Source organism: Chanodichthys erythropterus, chromosome 16 (genome assembly GCF_024489055.1).
Source record: "Chanodichthys erythropterus isolate Z2021 chromosome 16, ASM2448905v1, whole genome shotgun sequence".
Lineage (NCBI taxonomy): Eukaryota > Metazoa > Chordata > Actinopteri > Cypriniformes > Xenocyprididae > Chanodichthys > Chanodichthys erythropterus.
This window is the reverse complement of record NC_090236.1, coordinates 40,087,483-40,101,478: the sequence shown is the minus strand read 5'-3', so window position 1 is coordinate 40,101,478 and position 13,996 is coordinate 40,087,483. Positions and strand designations below refer to the sequence as shown.

Sequence of the window (13,996 nt, the reverse complement as noted above, 5' to 3'; positions counted from 1 at the left end):
TGATACTTAAAGTCTTGCTTGACATGAAGGTTTCAGCTTGGAGGTCTGGTAAACCTACTTGAATTGGGATGGTGTGGTGTAGTGGTAAAGGTTAAGGAACTGTAAGATTGTTTTAGGGAATGTGACCAAGTATGGTGCTATATGTTGGCGCTGCCCACAAGGCTATCGGCGCCGACATATCTTAACCTCTTGAGACATACTGACCTGACCTCAGGCTGACGTCCCTTTGTTTATCATGGTATACATTAACTATATAGACTACTATCTAAAAATTTTAAGAATGGTAACAAATTATACATAATTTGAAAGTTCTAAGGGTTTATTGTCAATCTACGGTGTCTGTTTTATGATATAGATGCTCCAGCAATCTATAATAATCTAATTTGTGTCAGGAGTACAACATGCACAATCAGAACTGGACTTCATACCTTTGTTATGAAAGAGCGATCACGAGATGAATCTAATCCATCACACTTGGGTAAAATGTCCATGACAAGCCTAAGCTGGTTTGCTGGTCTTCAGCTGGTCTCTCGGCCAGTTCAAACTGGTCTTCAGCTGGTCTAGCCTAGCGGTGTCCAATCCTGCTTCTGGAGTGTCCTTCAGATTTTGAGCTCCAACTTGGCCAATGCACTTTCTTGGAAGTTTTTAGTAATCCTGAAGACCTCAATTAGCTTGTTCAAGTGTGTTTAATAAGGACTGGAGCTCAATTCTGCAGTATGGTTGCCCTCCAGAAGCAGCATTGGACACCCCTGGTCTAACTGGTCTCCCAGCCTGGTCAAACTGGAGTTTAGCTGGATGGCCAGCTGGAAAGTGCCCAGACCCTTTTAGAAATCAGCCAACAAACCAGCTTGACCAGGCTAGAAGATCAACAACCCAGCTTAGGCTGGTTTAAGTTGTTTTTTTGTTTGTTTGTTTGTTTGTTTTTTTCTCTCAGGAGAGTACTCATTTGGCAGGCCTTTTATTCAAACAAACTTAAAGTCCATTCAAGCTAGACATTTTATCACTATAGTTGCGTTCCCTGGCAGTGACCTTGCTAACGTCATGCTTTGCTAGTTTGGCTGCATCAACATTGTGTTCTGTGTCAGCACTGCATGAAATGTCGCCATAGATCATTGGTATTTTCAATGTACAGTTGTAGTTAGCCAGCAAAGTAGCCTGAGTACTGACTACGTCACTGTCTGAGTACTGTCTGTCTTTTTAGTACAAGACCACAATGTAAGGAGATGGAGTTCTTCTCTCACAGTGTCCCTCAGGGTGTTTGGGCATTGCTGCAGGGATATATTTATTATTAATGTAAGAAACAATGAAAAACGCAATGGTAGTGGAGGCAGAAGGGCTCAAAAATTGCTAGTTAGCTGTATGCTACACCTGGCTCAGCATTAAGGCTAATGAGGAGAGGTCTCATTTTGATATTCACAGAAAACGTGTTTATTGTGCATATACTGTGTTGTGCAAGTGATTATATTTTAGTTTCAAGCCCTCTGAACTGTCAAGCTATTCACAAGGCTAAACACTGAGCCTCTGTGTTTGTAAAGGCTTGAAACGCTCCTTCACCCATCTTCAGCGTGTGTTTTGGAAACACTTTTCTAATCCACTCCTGCCAGGCAGACGGTGTGTGTGTTTGTGTGTGTGTGAGCCAGAGAGTTTGTGTGAAACAGCATTTTAAAGCCAGAGGCATATTTTTGTAACCCTCTGAGCTTTATTTGATAGCACAAACTCAAGGTGTTTTTCTCCTCACATCTTACAGAACAAAGATTCATAGAGTCATCTGGTAGGTTTAGCTTTGTTTCTCCATGAAAGAAACACCATGTTCAAACTTCCATACCTGCAGCTGATTGCTCCATTTTTAAGTTAAAGAGACAGTACACGAAAATTGTCATCATTTACTCACCCTCATGTTGGTCCAAACCTGTATGACACAAAAGAAGATATTTTAAAGAACCTTTTCTTCCAAATTAATTTGGACCCGATTGACTTTAATTGTATTTACAAAACACTGGATATTTTTACAAATATATTTTGTGTTTCATAGAAGAAAGCAAGTCATATGTCATTGGAATGACATGAAGGTGGGTAAATAATGACAGAATTTTTATTTTTGGATAAACTATCCCTTTAATAAATGAAAAGATGAAAGAAAGCATTAAGGCCCATCAATAGGCTTTGTTTTACCATAGTAAAAGTGCAGTAATGCACAGCATTGAGTCATTAAACAGCAGCAACAGCTGTATGTTAAAAGGCACCAATGTTAATAAATAATTAAAATTGTTGATGGTGATAATTACATAATAACAATGATAATCACAAATGAAACATCCCATTGTATGTAGACGTTTCACTCTTTTGGTTGAACTGTCAGTGTAAAAGGAATAAAAGCATGATATTCCTTTATAAAACCTGTCATTGTACTTGACTTCAAAGTAATATTTTAATAAGCAACCCAGTAAGTCCATAAGCAGAATCCTATCACTGTCATTTCAGCCCTGTTTATATGGATTAGTCTGCTTTGGCCTCAGTGTCTCTTAACAGAGTCTTCTCCTCCTTGGCATGTTTCTGTATCAGGGTACAGAGAGCAGTGTGGGACACTCTCAAAGCCCCCTCTCTGAAGTTGAAAGAGCCCTCTTTCTCCCTTTCAGATGGAAAGAGCAGCTCAGTAAGTGGTCCTAAGTCCGTTTGAAATCTTTTCAAAGCTTCTATTAAGCATGTCTTTATTTGCTGGAAAATTGTATGAAATGAGCAAAGCAACATGTAATGCTTGAGAGAGAGAGAGAGAAAGAGAGAAAATTCTTTGAAACTCGAGAGGTCCAACTTTGGACTGGATCGCAGGGCTGCTTTTGGAAGCTCACGCTTTCCAAAGTAGTGTTAAGATTTGCACTGAGGATTGTGGGTTTATATACACGTTTTAGGTATTTCTCACGTTCTAAGTCGTGTGCAGGGGGCTAAGAACCTTTCCTTGGTATGCAAGAGACTGAGAGCGACAGGTTCGAGAAAGAATCATGGGTAATGAATGCAGCGAGGAAGATGAGGTCAGAAAAAGTAAGCTGTGAAATGTAAGATATGTGCAGCACAGTCTAAACCCCAGGCTTAATTTTAATATATATGCAAGCATGCTTCCAAGCGAATCTCGGCGGACAATAGCAATGCTTTCATTACACACACTCAGAGCTGTCTGACTGAATCCGACTCCTCTGTGGTAAAGAGGTCGTAGAGTAGATCCTTATGAGTTTAAAGAGTCTAGGGTTGGAATGAGAGATAGAGAAAATGTAAACAAGAGAAGGAGAGAGAATGTGTCCTCATTACCTAGTCAGCTGCCTACTTATGTACCGACTGACGTTAGAGGCTACAGTATTTAGACTCCTTGTTGGAGCGTCCGACTCCCATGCCGGAGACCTGGGTACGAGGCCCGCACAGAGCAGGGCGAGTAGGACCTGAGGTGAGGGGTTACATTGGTGCCGTGACCCGGATGGGAGTGAGGTTTGGGGGGCGAGTGTAACGAAGGCCATCTAGTAGAAGCCAATCCTCACTCTCCTGATCTCAAGGACCTGAGGTGAGGGGTTACACTTAGACATCATTTTTAACATCATAAACAGTGTTTCAAAATCTATTGAGCTGCATAATTGGACAGCATATCATAGTGTTTCATGGTTGAGTAGTCTGCACACATTTTAGACACTAATGGCAATTAAGGCATGGTGTCTCAAAACCTACATTCTTAGAAGTAGGGCTGCACAATGATTAATCACGATTAATCGTTGTGCAGCCCTACTTAGAAGAACCTTAAACGGTTCTGCAGGTGCTTCATATATAGAACCATCAAGGGATCATTATAAATGTAATAAAATTTTATGAGTAGATACAGTACATGATACCAGCTCCTCTTTCTCTCTCTCATCTCTCTGACAGAGATTCTACACACAAACCACCTCGTTTCATTTGCTCCAGATGAATATTGTTCGTGTTATAGGGCTTGAATTTCAGTGTGGGATTGTGCGTATTGCACATAATTGTACTCATTCCTGCAGATTTTGTGCTCACACTCAAAGTGTGCCACATAAAGCCTCCTCTCAGTACTAAATTGAGTTCTTTTTCACTGCTTATTGCACTTAAACAGTCATATACAAACAAAATAATGTCAAAATGGCGGTCTTGGTGAGTATTCACGCAAACTCAGTCAGTTATGTTTGAAGTGAACATAAACAGTTGAGAAAGAAAATGCATGTGTAACAGTGGATCAGTGCATCAGGTCTTAAAGTGACAGCAGCCTAATAAACCTGCTAAACATGGCACTTTTTCCCCATGGTATCAATGTCAAAATTGGGGCCAGTGAAAATGATGAATGGCTAGCTTGGAAAACCAATAATTGGCTGGTGAGCAAAAATGTTATGTTACCTATATACAAGTGAGAATAGCCTATATATGTGTGAGAGGAACTCTGCGAGAATACTTGAGCATCTGTGAGGGAACCCTGAAAACACTGATTGTGTGAAAACAGGAACGCAGAGAGTGTTTGTGAGTGTGGGAAGGAAAGTTATTTGTGTCGGATTATGGGTGTGCGTACAAATCGTGAGCAGGCGTGTGCAGGTTTTTGTGTGAGAAAGAACGAGAAGACTGCAAGAAGTAAGGCACTTCTCTGCCTCGGTGGAGCCCACGTCTGTCTGTTCTGCTGCGCACCGTGTGTGTGTGAGTGACAGCACGCCGAGAAGTTATCTGCACAGCAGTGGAATAGTGTTTATCACTGCTGCTATGATTCATCGCACTGCAAATGAAAAGCAGCGGGCTGGCCCTGATCAAGCCTCGCCACCGCTCACAAGTGCACATGCTAGAGATGTGTCAGGATGGGTTCATTCTGTTTTGCTTTGTCCAGTTGTTTTTGAACAGGAAGAACCCATTCTGTGTGCATATCTCAAAATAATACCTGCATTAGTGTTTCTATATGTATCGAAACTGAAATATTTGAAACGGTTCCAATACTCTTTTTCTGCCGTATCGATACTCTTTTTCTTCTCTCCTCCTCTCACTCACTTGTCTGCGGTTGAATAATGCTTGTATTGTGCATAATTGTAGTCATTCCCACAGGTTTCGCACTCACAGCAAAAGCGCACACACCACTGATCTATATTAGTGTCGCACACATAAAGCCGAATCTCAAACAGCTTGCGAGAACCAAATTGACTTCTTTTTTGTGGCTTATTGCACTTAAACAGTCAAATATACAAAATGCCCATCTTGCCAAGTTTTCAGGTAAATACAGCCAGTTTTGGAATGTAAATAGTTGAGAGAAAATGCATGTTGTGTAACAGTATGTTGGATCTGTGCATAAGCTCTTAAAGTGACAGCAGCCTAATAAACCTGCTGCTGTCTGTCATGTTAATCAAAGAACAAAAGACAAAGAGAAAATCCCTGAAAAACTTAAAGGGGACCTATAATGCCCCTTTCACAAGATGTAATATAAGTCTCTGGTGTCTCCAGAATGTGTCTGTGAAGTTTCAGCTCAAAATCCCCCACAGATCATTTATTATAGCTTGACAAATTTTCCCCTATTTGGGTGTGAGCAAAAACACACAGTTTTTGTGTGTGTCCCTTTAAATGCAAATGAGCTGCCCCCTTTCCAGAAGAGGGCGGAGCTTTAACAGCTCAACAACAACAAAGCTGGAGAATCTCACGCAGCCAAAATGAGGAAAGTGTTCAGCCTTACATTGTTCAAACCGGAGTCGACACTGATGGAGAGACTCAGGAAGAAGTTACAACTTATAGACGTTTCTGAATGGTTAGTGGATAAATTGATGTAGTTGCTGTGGAGTTGATTCAACTCATCCATTAGCATGTGTCTTCGTATATCAAAGTATTGAATATCAATATTTTTCAAGGTATTGTATCGAAGTTAGAATCTCCAGTATTGTGACAACACTAACCTGCATAACAGCCTAATCATTCAGGGCTTTGTTTAAATTACTTACACTGGTTTAGACCTCGACTATTCGCTTATCAAAATATTTATATTGCAGATTCTCAAAAGACACACATCCCAGCATTCCCTCCACAGTGGCTTTCCACTCGGCTGCTCCAGACACGGGTCAGTTAGACAGTGCCACTGTTTGCGGTATTACAGTACATGCTGCATTATTCGATGCGATGTCGGTGTCCCTTGCAATTTTGAGGTCAGCCAGCCTGTCTGTCTGTTTCTAGCACATTTATGCAATCCATAATGAGGAAGATGAACAGAGAACCTTTTTACTGCATGTAAACTTGCACTAATTGCCATCGTCCAAAGAAGAAATGAGCGGGAAATTGACATGTGCCGCCCTAATGTGAACGTGTAACACTGGCGGAGACCCTCTGTCTGTCTCTGTGCTTTCTCTCTCTCTCTGACTGGCAGAAGGCTGCTGTCACTGTGCCTGTATTGTCAGGGATTAAAACACCAATTAGCTCTAGCTGTGATTCATCACACAATAGCGTCTGATCCATATTCCCATTCCAGTAGCGCGCTCTCTCAGTCTCAGCATCAGAGACGGAGAGGATGAGAATAGGGCAGGTATACAGAGAATGTAGAGCGAGTGCTACATAGATAATTACCGTGGGTCTGAGATCGAGACGAACAAGGAAAGAGACAAAGGCTGACTGTCATGTAAACACAATGCCTGAGACGTACGCAGTGTTCCAGTGTCCCCTCGGATCTGCTTGACCATATAAAAATGTGCAATGAAAGTGAGTGTGTGTGTGTGTATGTGTCTGATGGTGTGTTTTATAGGGCTGCATAATTTCGTCAAAAAATTAAGCTGATTTATTTTGACAGAATGTGCCTTTTGAATGTTTTATTTCTATTTTTATTATTTGAATGTAGACTGAAAATGAGTGGAAAAAGTCTTCAACTTCTAATAATATATAAAATAATATAATAAAAATAATAATAAAATAATAGAAAATTACAAATTAGTATTAACAACAATATAATTTAAAAAATGTATAAAGGCATTTTTAAAAATTAAAAATTGTGTATAAGTGGATTCAGATATCTTATTAATTATTTTTATTAGTTTTTTTGTCAGTTTTTCTACTTCTAATAATATATAAAATAATAAAATAATAAAATACAAATGGTTATTATTATTATTAACATAATAATTTGTAGTATTGTTATATTATATTATATTATATTATATTATATTATATTATATTATATTATATTATATTATATTATATTATATTATATTATATTATATTATGTGAAAAAGTGGATTAAGATCTCTTTTCTCGTCAGTTTGTCTACTTATAATAATAAAAATACAAATTATCTCTTTTTTTTGTTGTTTTTTGGCGATTCTTCTACTTCTAATATATATATATATATATATATATATATATATATATATATATATATATATATATATATATATATATATATATATATATATATATATATATATATATATATATATTAGAAGTAGAAGAATCGCTGTGTATATATATATATATATATATATATATATATATATATATATATATATATATATATATATATATATATATAATAAAATGGTTATTATAATAATAATAATAATAATAATTATTATTATTATTATTAATATTATTATTAATAATACATATGGTAATCTTTATTAACATAATAATTTGTCATATTATTATATTATGTGAAAAAGTGGATTAAGATCTCTTTTGTCAGTTCGTCTGCTTAAAATATAATAATAAAAAAATACAAATTATTATTAAAAACAACATAATTTAAATTGTATTATAAAGGCATGTTTCATTTAAAAAAATGTTTATTAGTGGATTCAGTGGTCTCTTATAATTTTTTTTATTTGTTTTTTTTGTCAGTTATTTTACGTCTAATAATATAATATAATATAAATTGAAATACAATACAAATGGTTATTGTTAACAATAATAATTTTTAGTATTATATATTATATTATATTACATTACATTACATTATATTGAGATATAATAAGATAAGATCTGCTTTTTCATATAATAATAAAAAATTACAAACTATTATTAACAACAATACAATTTTACCTTTATTATAAAGCCATTTTTATTATTTAAAAAAATAAAATTATTATTAATAAAATAAAACAAACAAAAGGATATTTTTTATTCAGTTACCTTTTGAGGTTTAAATATTGCTCATAATAAGCTGATTTTATTTCAGTTAAATTATGAAATTATTTTTTTCAATGATTTCAGCTGTAATGTGTCTTCAGGACAGTGATATCTTACTGTCTGTGTCTGACAGGTTGGCTAAGTGGAGAGGCCTGCTATGTGGGTCAGTAGGTTAGCACTGCATGGTGTCTCTGGCCTGTGGCAAACTTGCCTAATAAGTCAGCAGAGTCGTCTGCATTTTATCAGAGAGATTACTGTTCTCTCAGCCTCTCTTGAGTGAGATTGTGTGTGTGTGTGTGACTCAGTAGTGCTGTTTGGGCCACATCTGTTCCTTAAGACCTAAGCTATGTTTGCTAAGCTGTATTATATTCTTCCCTTTGATGTTTAAGTCTCTTAAGACACCTACACTAAACGTTTTTACAGAGGAAAGCTGTTCTATATACTCATATCCTAAAAAAAAAAACCAGCTTAATCCAGATTTTTCATGCTGGTCCAGACTCGTTTAGTGCTGGTCTAGCTGGTGGACCAGCATAGTCAAGATGTTCACCAGAAAATTATAATAGTCAATATTTGCCCAAAAAGCATTAATGATGTTTTACGTACCATATTCAACATACTATGACTCAGGACACCACATTACGTCTAATCTTGCATATTGGTTATAGTATGAATATTAGGATGCAGCACAGAGAGACGTGTGTTTATTTTCCTCTTCTGTCTCTAATCATCAGATGACAGCAGCTGCCTCAGATTTTGTGTCTTAATCCAGAAGCTTTTGGGAAATGAGCATTTGGATAAGGGAGTTAGAGCAATGCTGTCATGCCTTTTAATTGGCCCGTCAGCATCTGTCAGTCAGCAGGTGGGGTGGGGACACCTGCTGTGTCACATGTGAGCAGAGCTAACGGATGCAGTGTGGATCCTACATCATAAACACCTGTAAAATGGACAAATAAAAGTGCCACAGATATCTATGATGTCGGGGCATCCTGTTATAAATTTTCTTCTTTTTATCTCTTATCCACCATGTAATTTCTCCTCTTTCATCTATTATCTAACATTTCATAATAGCCTTAAGGCTTATCTGGTAATGGTTCAAAGCATCTTTAGACACAGTACAACAACCTGTAGCTGACAGATATGCTATCTATTCCCTTAAGAGTAGCATGGTGCCACAGTACTATCTGATACCATTGTACATCTACATAAAGCATGGTACTGAACGGTTATTATGTTCACTATCTCAATCCGTACCCTGGAATTTACATGGTACTCAAGGAATACCGATACCAGGAATACCAGCAAGCACAACTACATTTAATGTTTAAACTAAAGCAGTTTTCTTTCTTTGCTGAAGTCATGAACATGTTGTGTCATGAACATTTGTATCTTATATATTTAATATGAGAAATGCTGTTATTTCACTTAATTGATTGAAGTATTTTACATAAATGGATGACACACTGTGTTTGTATATGATTAGAAAAAATATGCCCATTTAGATAAATTAAAGAAAAAGTTAAGCCAGTAACAGATAATTAGTTAGTATCAGTTAGTTAATTCCAAGACTCTTAGAAGGTAAATTCGTGTCAATATATTTTTGTTATTTAGTAAATGAGTTAGTTCCAAGTGTCTTAGAATGTAAATGACCGTCAGTTTCAGTTAGTTAGTTAACTAGTTAGTTGTGCCAAGTGTCTTAGAATGTAAATGACTCAGTATGAGTGAGTGAGTTAGTTAGTTAGTTAGTTAGTCAGTTAGTTCATTCATTCGTTCTGCCAAGTGTCTTAGAATGTAAATGACTGTCAGTATCAGTTAGTTAGTTAGTTAGTTAGTTAGTTAGTTCTGCCAAGTGTCTTAGAATGTAAATTAATCAGTATGAGTTAGTGAATTAGTTAGTTAGTCAGTTAGTTAATTCGTTCGTTCTGCCAAGTGTCTTAGAATGTAAATGACTGTCAGTATCAGTTAGTTAGTTAGTTAGTTAGTTAGCTAGTTAGTTCTGCCAAGTGTCTTAGAATGTAGATGACTCAGTATGAGTTAGTTAGTTAGTTAGTTAGTTAGTTAGTTAGCTAGCTAGTTAGTTAGTTCGTTAGTTCGTTCTGCCAAGTGCCTTAGAATGTAAATGACTGTCAGTATCAGTTAGTTAGTTAGTTAGTTGTGAGTTAGTTGTGAGTTAGTTAGTTAGTTCTGCCAAGTGTCTTAGAATGTAAATGACTGTCAGTATCAGTTAGTTAGTTAGTTAGTTAGCTAGTTAGTTCTGCCAAGTGTCTTAGAATGTAATTTAATCAGTATGAGTGATTTAGTTAGTTAGCTAGTTAGTTGTGCTAAGTGTCTTAGAATGTAAATGACTGTCAGTATCAGTTAGATAGTTAGTTACCTAGTTAGTTGTGCCAAGTGTTTTAGAATGTAAATGACTCACTATGAGTTAGTTAGTTAGTTAGTTAGCTAGCTAGTTAGTTCTGCCAAGTGTCTTAGAATGTAAATGACTCAGTATGAGTTAGTTAGTTAGTTAGTTAGTTAGTTAGTTAGTTAGTTAGTTAGTTAGTTAGCTAGTTAGTTGTGCCAAGTGTCTTAGAATGTAAATGACTCACTATGAGTTAGTTAGTTAGTTAGTTAGCTAGCTAGTTAGTTCTGCCAAGTGTCTTAGAATGTAAATGACTCAGTATGAGTTAGTTAGTTAGTTAGCTAGTTAGTTGTGCCAAGTGTCTTAAAATGTAAATGACTCAGTATGAGTGAGTGAGTTAGTTAGTTAGCTAGTTATTTGTGCCAAGTGTCTTAGAATGTAAATTAATCAGTATGTGTGAGTTAGTTAGTTAGTTAGTTGTGCCAAGTGTCTTAGAATGTAAATTAATCAGTTTGAGTGCATTAGTTAGTTAGCTAGTTAGTTGTGCTAAGTTTCTTAGAATGTAAATGACTGTCAGTATCAGTTAGTTAGTTAGTTAGTTACCTAGTTAGTTGTGCCAAGTGTTTTAGAATGTAAATGACTCAGTATGAGTTAGTTACTTAGTTAGTTAGCTAGTTAGGTCTGCCAAGTGTCTTAGAATGTAAATGACTCAGTATGAGTTAGTTAGTTAGTTAGTTAGTTAGTTAGTTAGTTAGTTAGTTAGTTACCTAGTTAGTTCTGCCAAGTGTCTTAGAATGTAAATGACTCAGTATGAGTTAGTTAGTTAGCTAGTTAGTTGTGACAAGTGTCTTAGAATGTAAATTACTCAGTATGAGTGAGTTAGTTAGTTAGTTAGTTAGTTAGTTAGTTGTGCCAAGTGTCTTAGAATGTAAATGACTCAGTATGAGTTAGTTAGTTAGCTAGTTAGTTAGTTAGTTACTTAGTTAGTTGTGCCAAGTGTCTTAGAATGTAAATTAATTGGTATGAGTGAGTGAGTGAGTGAGTGAGTGAGTGAGTGAGTGAGTGAGTGAGTGAGTGAGTGAGTGAGTGAGTGAGTGAGTGAGTGAGTGAGTGAGTGAGTGAGTGAGTTAGTTAGTTAGTTAGTTAGTTAGTTAGTTAGTTCTGCCAAGTGTCTTAGTATGTAAATGACTGTCAGTATCAGTTAGTTAGTTACTTAAAAAAAATGTTATATCCTTTATTGACATTGCTGTAAACATCTATCCACAATTCCATTGAAGAGCACCTGGCATAAGTAGAGAGGGAATAAACAGATGGATAAAGAGGTAAAGAGAGGACAGAGAAATGGTCTTTACTCTTTTCAGGACAAACAGCTTGGCTCCGTGTTAATTGAGAGCCAGTCATTAGAGGATTAGTTTGCTGGATCAAGTTTCAGCTAACGCCATAAGGCTGCAGCCTCACCCACAGCTGTTACATTCATCCTTACATTACAACAATCACACACACACACAAACACACACACACACAGTGAAGTCAAGGGGAGGTTAAACACATGCACAGAATGCCTCCGTAATGTAATCAGAGAAGACGTTTGGAAACTGTTGAGTGTTTTTTTTTTACAGACCAAGCTGTCCAACGTAGGTACTGGATGTCTTTTTTTTCTGTCCTGGAAATGTTTGGGTATGACAGATATGAAAGTGTGTTATTAAAGCATATCATTACTCAGCCATCCCTGAATGTTAGGGCACCCAAGGTTGGCTCAATACCTCAGCCTCATAATATGTCAAAATGAGACTTTGCCTCACAATTGCTGACCGTGCAGTTTGTGGGACTTATCCGCCTGTGTGCGCTGCACAAAAACTCCACCATTGGCTCACTAAGCATCTTGGGTAATCTCCTTGAAGGCTTGTTTTGTCGAAAAACAAAGGGTAGACAGAAGCTGTTTGTTTAGTGTATAGCTGCCGGGTCTTTTACCAAGCTGAATAGTTGGACACGGCTGCACTGTTGCCTCAAGCGTTATTCATGCACACTTCTGGATCGAACCCAACAAATGACAGAGTAACTATTTATTACACCTACAAACGGTCACAATAACCTTATCAATCACATGCTATTGTTTATATAGCCTTAGAGTTTTATAAACTCTGGCTTTTGATATTGCGACTGCTAACTTCAGGCAATGCAGCAATCAGCGCCACCGGCTAGTAGAACGGATCCACGTTTGACTCTTTGATTCTTGCTTTTGTTCCCTCCCCACCCCACTTTTCAGCACGTTTTGTCCTTTCTGCACCGCTCTGTGATATTTGCACACCTAATTGCCTAAAGGAGTTTCCGTGGAAACAGACATCATTCAGTCACTGACAGAGACAAAGGGAGAGAGGAGAGTGAGGGAAGACAAAATCAAGAGAGACAGTATGTTCAGTGATTGAGCTGTGGAGGCTGTTAATAAGCCTGCCTGCTGGTTCCTGACTGACTTCAGCTCATCACATTTGGTCGTTTCTCATCCTTACACTTGTCCAACAGTAAGCCTAACCACACAAATGAGAGAATGGGGTGACCGCAGACATGTAGACGTTTGGATTATGTTAAGCGTTATTATCCACAGAGCTCAAAATACAGGCCTTGACTTCCATTGTGTTCACTGTGCGTCTCCTTATATGCGTGTGAAGCAACCTTTAAGAGCATGTTGTGTTTCAAAACCCTGATTTTACACTGGACATTGAGTGGTGACTTGATATGAATGATCATTTCTCTAGTGAACTAACATGCTGCGGACACTAAATGACTTGCCTGAGGTAAATGTAGTGCTATGTGAGATATTATTCTCAAGCTGTTTTATTGATGTCTCTCTGCAGTTGAAACACTGGTTGAGAGATTACACGTAAACATATCTATGCAGAGATCATCTGTTCTTCTTCTTGTCCTCTTTTTCCTGTTGTGGCAGTTAGCAAACAGTGTTGCATTACCACACGTTCCCCCTTCTGGATTGCAGTGTGAATCGCCTGTGACTGACTTTATTCGTCGTCTGGCTGTATGCACCGAACCGTGACGGTTCAGGACGAATCCATGTACCGTTAAATGTATAAGCTGAAAAATTAGCTCTAAAGAGAATGGCTATTCTTACACTTGAGTTGGCTGATTTCAGTAGCAATGCATCTTTTTGACATGTATTGACACAGTAGATGTGCCGATCATTAGCATGACTCTTCTTCTCAAATCCTGATGCTCAGTCTTACACCTACACACTAGATGTTTGCTATTCTGTGGCTCTCTTGGATACTGATCTGCTCAAAGGCTGTGTACACAACCTCAAGGTGACATGTTGCATGTATATAACATATAGATGAATCACTGATGCAGTTCAGTTCTGCCTTTTTTAGCATCTCCCTCATTAACTATGAGAAACTTTGCACATTCAAACCCTCAATGTTTTCAATCTTAAACTGCAACAGTGAATTTTTTAATTAAGCTTTGTTTGGTTTATTTTCTAGTTTAAAATCCTTTAAACATGTCACATGTACTTGAGAAGCAGATTTG

General features: G+C 37.1%; 1 protein-coding gene across 4 annotated transcripts in view; it reads left to right on the top strand.

Moving 5' to 3' along the window:
* spsb4a (splA/ryanodine receptor domain and SOCS box containing 4a) overlaps nt 1–13,996 on the top strand; it is a 59,395-nt gene that overhangs the window by 17,653 nt on the left and 27,746 nt on the right. The window lies entirely within an intron of this gene.